The 7,500-nt window shown below is 26.7% G+C and overlaps 1 long non-coding RNA gene across 2 annotated transcripts in view; it reads right to left on the bottom strand.

Annotated features, from left to right (window-relative positions):
• The window catches only part of LOC133649632 (uncharacterized), a 32,359-nt gene that overhangs the window by 241 nt on the left and 24,618 nt on the right, over nucleotides 1–7,500 (bottom strand). The gene's annotated exons all lie outside the window — the stretch shown is intronic.

The raw sequence follows: 7,500 nt of genomic DNA on the forward strand, positions 1-7,500 counted from the left end.
CACTACTTGCAGTTTTTCATTGCTCTACATATTATAGGCATGTTTACATCCTAAGCAATACTAGACTTGTATAACAGCGCCATACAGCGTTTTATTTATTATTATCATGTTATTTACTAGTTTCAATAAATGATAGCTGGGGACTGCTTTCAAAAATAAGAAGTAAAAAGCCAAAACAATCATCATTGTCACAATACAGAACATAAAAGAATGTGCAAAAAGCGACTCGCTTGGGTTGTAATGTTTGGCGATCAAAATTCCGGGTTTCATGAATGCATCTTCCTCGTCATAATCGACCTTGGGGCATAATGAGAAAGTGTTGTTGTTGTTTTGACTGGCGAGTGCTGCTGTTGGCGTGTTAAAATCAGCAAGAAAGTTTAAAAAGAGTTTTGGGCTTTGGACTCTTCTGTCAGTACTACTACATTACTTACACTATTTTACTTGTACAATATCACTAATACTACATTACTTACACTATTTTACTTGTACAATATCACTACTACTACATTACTTACAATATATTACATGTACAATATCACTACTACTACATTACTTACACTATTTTACTTGTACAATATCACTACTACTACATTACTTACACTATTTTACTTGTACAATATCACTACTACTACATTACTTATACTATTTTACTTGTACAATATCACTACTACTACATTACTTACACTATTTTACTTGTACAATATCACTACTACTACATTACTTACACTATATTACTTGTACAATATCACTACTACTACATTAATTACAATATATTACTTATACAATATCACTACTACTACATTACTTACACTATTTTACTTGTACAATATCACTAATACTACATTACTTACACTATTTTACTTGTACAATATCACTACTACTACATTACTTACAATATATTACATGTACAATATCACTACTACTACATTACTTACACTATTTTACTTGTACAATATCACTACTACTACATTACTTACACTATTTTACTTGTACAATATCACTACTACTACATTACTTATACTATTTTACTTGTACAATATCACTACTACTACATTACTTACACTATTTTACTTGTACAATATCACTACTACTACATTACTTACACTATATTACTTGTACAATATCACTACTACTACATTAATTACAATATATTACTTATACAATATCACTACTACTACATCACTTACACTATATTACTTGTACAATATCACTACTACTACATTACTTACACTATTTTACTTGTACAATATCACTACTACTACATTACTTACACTATATTACTTGTACAATATCACTACTACTACATTACTTACACTATTTTACTTGTACAATATCACTACTACTACATCACTTACACTATATTACTTGTACAATATCACTACTACTACATCACTTACACTATATTACTTGTACAATATCACTACTACTACATCACTTACACTATATTACTTGTACAATATCACTACTACTACATTACTTACACTATATTACTTCTACAATATCACTATTACTACATTACTTACACTATATTACTTGTACAATATCACTACTAATACATTACTTACACTATTTTACTTGTACAATATCACTACTAATACATTACTTACACTATTTTACTTGTACAATATCACTAATACTACATTACTTACACTATTTTACTTGTACAATATCACTAATACTACATTACTTACACTATTTTACTTGTACAATATCACTACTACTACATTACTTACAATATATTACATGTACAATATCACTACTACTACATTACTTACACTATATTACTTCTACAATATCACTATTACTACATTACTTACACTATATTACTTGTACAATATCACTACTAATACATTACTTACACTATTTTACTTGTACAATATCACTACTACTACATTACTTACACTATTTTACTTGTACAATATCACTAATACTACATTACTTACACTATTTTACTTGTACAATATCACTACTACTACATTACTTACAATATATTACATGTACAATATCACTACTACTACATTACTTACACTATTTTACTTGTACAATATCACTACTACTACATTACTTATACTATTTTACTTGTACAATATCACTACTACTACATTACTTACACTATTTTACTTGTACAATATCACTACTACTACATTACTTACACTATATTACTTGTACAATATCACTAATACTACATTACTTACACTATTTTACTTGTACAATATCACTACTACTACATTACTTACAATATATTACATGTACAATATCACTACTACTACATTACTTACACTATTTTACTTGTACAATATCACTACTACTACATTACTTATACTATTTTACTTGTACAATATCACTACTACTACATTACTTACACTATTTTACTTGTACAATATCACTACTACTACATTACTTACACTATATTACTTGTACAATATCACTACTACTACATTAATTACAATATATTACTTATACAATATCACTACTACTACATCACTTACACTATATTACTTGTACAATATCACTACTACTACATTACTTACACTATTTTACTTGTACAATATCACTACTACTACATTACTTACACTATATTACTTGTACAATATCACTACTACTACATTACTTACACTATTTTACTTGTACAATATCACTACTACTACATCACTTACACTATATTACTTGTACAATATCACTACTACTACATCACTTACACTATATTACTTGTACAATATCACTACTACTACATCACTTACACTATATTACTTGTACAATATCACTACTACTACATTACTTACACTATATTACTTGTACAATATCACTACTAATACATTACTTACACTATTTTACTTGTACAATATCACTACTACTACATTACTTACACTATTTCACTTGTACAATATCACTACTACTACATTACTTACACTATATTACTTGTACAATATCACTACTACTACATTACTTACACTATTTTACTTGTACAATATTACTACTACTACATCACTTACACTATATTACTTGTACAATATCACTACTACTACATCACTTACACTATATTACTTGTACAATATCACTACTACTACATCACTTACACTATATTACTTGTACAATATCACTACTACTACATTACTTACACTATATTACTTCTACAATATCACTATTACTACATTACTTACACTATATTACTTGTACAATATCACTACTAATACATTACTTACACTATTTTACTTGTACAATATCACTACTACTACATTACTTACACTATTTTACTTGTACAATATCACTAATACTACATTACTTACACTATTTTACTTGTACAATATCACTACTACTACATTACTTACAATATATTACATGTACAATATCACTACTACTACATTACTTACACTATTTTACTTGTACAATATCACTACTACTACATTACTTACACTATATTACTTCTACAATATCACTATTACTACATTACTTACACTATATTACTTGTACAATATCACTACTAATACATTACTTACACTATTTTACTTGTACAATATCACTACTACTACATTACTTACACTATTTTACTTGTACAATATCACTAATACTACATTACTTACACTATTTTACTTGTACAATATCACTACTACTACATTACTTACAATATATTACATGTACAATATCACTACTACTACATTACTTACACTATTTTACTTGTACAATATCACTACTACTACATTACTTATACTATTTTACTTGTACAATATCACTACTACTACATTACTTACACTATTTTACTTGTACAATATCACTACTACTACATTACTTACACTATATTACTTGTACAATATCACTAATACTACATTACTTACACTATTTTACTTGTACAATATCACTACTACTACATTACTTACAATATATTACATGTACAATATCACTACTACTACATTACTTACACTATTTTACTTGTACAATATCACTACTACTACATTACTTATACTATTTTACTTGTACAATATCACTACTACTACATTACTTACACTATTTTACTTGTACAATATCACTACTACTACATTACTTACACTATATTACTTGTACAATATCACTACTACTACATTAATTACAATATATTACTTATACAATATCACTACTACTACATCACTTACACTATATTACTTGTACAATATCACTACTACTACATTACTTACACTATTTTACTTGTACAATATCACTACTACTACATTACTTACACTATATTACTTGTACAATATCACTACTACTACATTACTTACACTATTTTACTTGTACAATATCACTACTACTACATCACTTACACTATATTACTTGTACAATATCACTACTACTACATCACTTACACTATATTACTTGTACAATATCACTACTACTACATCACTTACACTATATTACTTGTACAATATCACTACTACTACATTACTTACACTATATTACTTGTACAATATCACTACTAATACATTACTTACACTATTTTACTTGTACAATATCACTACTACTACATTACTTACACTATTTTACTTGTACAATATCACTACTACTACATTACTTACACTATATTACTTGTACAATATCACTACTACTACATTACTTACACTATTTTACATGTACAATATCACTACTACTACATTACTTACACTATATTACTTTTACAATATCACTACTACTACATTACTTACACTATATTACTTGTACAATATCACTAACTACTACATTACTTACACTATATTACTTGTACAATATCACTACTAATACATTACTTACACTATTTTACTTGTACAATATCACTACTACTACATTACTTACACTATTTTACTTGTACAATATCACTACTACTACATTACTTACACTATATTACTTGTACAATATCACTACTACTACATTACTTACACTATTTTACTTGTACAATATCACTACTACTACATTACTTACACTATATTACTTTTACAATATCACTACTACTACATTACTTACACTATATTACTTGTACAATATCACTACTACTACATTACTTACACTATTTTACTTGTACAATATCACTACTACTACATTACTTACACTATATTAATTTTACAATATCACTACTACTACATTACTTACACTATATTACTTGTACAATATCACTAACTACTACATTACTTACACTATTTTACTTGTACAATATCACTACTACTACATTACTTACACTATTTTACTTGTACAATATCACTACTACATTACTTACACTATATTACATGTACAATATCACTACTACTACATTACTTACACTATATTACTTGTACAATATCACTACTACTACATTACTTACACTATATTACTTGTACAATATCACTACTACTACATTACTTACACTATATTACTTGTACAATATCACTACTAATACTACTACATTACTTACAATATATTACATGTACAATATCACTACTACTACATTACTTACACTATATTACATGTACAATATCACTACTACTACATTACTTACACTATATTACTTGTACAATATCACTACTACTACATTACTTACACTATATTACTTGTACAATATCACTACTACTACATTACTTACACTATATTACTTGTACAATATCACTACTACTACATTACTTACACTATATTACTTGTACAATATCACTACTACTACATTACTTACACTATATTACTTGTACAATATCACTACTACTACATTACTTACACTATATTACTTGTAAAATATCACTACTACTACATTACTTACACTATATTACTTGTACAATATCACTACTACTACATTACTTACACTATATTACTTGCACAATATCACTACTACTACATTACTTACACTATTTTAATTGTACAATATCACTACTACTACATTACTTACACTATATTACTTGTACAATATCACTACTACTACATTACTTACACTATATTACTTGTACAATATCACTACTACTACATTACTTACACTATATTACTTGTACAATATCACTACTACTACATTACTTACACTATATTACTTGTACAATATCACTACTACTACATTACTTACACTATATTACTTGTACAATATCACTACTACTACATTACTTACACTATATTACTTGTACAATATCACTACTACTACATTACTTACACTATATTACTTGTACAATATCACTACTACTACATTACTTACACTATTTTAATTGTACAATATCACTACTACTACATTACTTACACTATATTACTTGTACAATATCACTACTACTACATTACTTACACTATATTAATTGTACAATATCACTACTACTACATTACTTACACTATATTACATGTACAATATCTCTACTACTACATTACTTACACTATATTACTTGTACAATATCACTACTACTACATTACTTACACTATATTACTTGTACAATATCACTACTACTACATTACTTACACTATATTACTTGTACAATATCACTACCACTACATTACTTACACTATATTACTTGTACAATATCACTACTACTACATTACTTACAATATATTACATGTACAATATCACTACTAATACATTACTTACAATATATTACATGTACAAAATCACTACTACTACATTACTTACAATATATTACATGTACAATATCACTACTACTACATTACTTACACTATATTACTTGTACAATTTCACTACTACATTACTTACACTATATTACTTGTACAATATCACTACTACTACATTACTTACACTATATTACATGTACAATATCACTACTACTACATTACTTACACTATATTACATGTACATCACTACTACTACATTACTTACACTATATTACATGTACAATATCACTACTACTACATTACTTACACTATATTACTTGTACAATATCACTACTACTACATTACTTAAAATATATTACTTGTACAATATCACTACTACTACATTATTCTAAGCAACATTATATTACCCACACGCCACCTTTCAAGTAACCAGTCAATGTTAATAAATAATGTAAAAAAATATTTGAAGAAATACTAATTAATTTATTGATTAATCTGCAGGGATACATGATTAATGTGAACATTTTTGCGATTAATCACATGAGTTGACTCGTTATGTGTGTATAAACGTATATATTAGGGATATAACGGTATTGTAGGTACCGCGGTATTGCGGTTTCATCATTTTCACAATAATGCTGTGACGTGTGACGATATCGAGCAAAAACTTCCATTCATCCATTTTCTACCGCTTATTTGATGGGTTTAATTTTTTTTCTGCCTCTTTTGCGTTGGCTAATCTGAAAATAAACTACATTTCTCAATCCTCTGCACAGAATATACATATACATTACATATACAATCATTTGCATATATACACACACACACACACACACAAATGTATACAAATAGACATATACATGTATACATACATATAGAAATATTAGGGCTATCAAAGTTAACGCGATAATAACGCGTTAACTATAAGTTCTTTTAACAGCGGTAATTTTGACCCTTGGCCCGTTCCGTAGCTTGGGGAAATGTGTAATGGCG

Source organism: Entelurus aequoreus, linkage group LG05 (genome assembly GCF_033978785.1).
Source record: "Entelurus aequoreus isolate RoL-2023_Sb linkage group LG05, RoL_Eaeq_v1.1, whole genome shotgun sequence".
Classification (NCBI taxonomy): Eukaryota; Metazoa; Chordata; class Actinopteri; order Syngnathiformes; family Syngnathidae; genus Entelurus; species Entelurus aequoreus.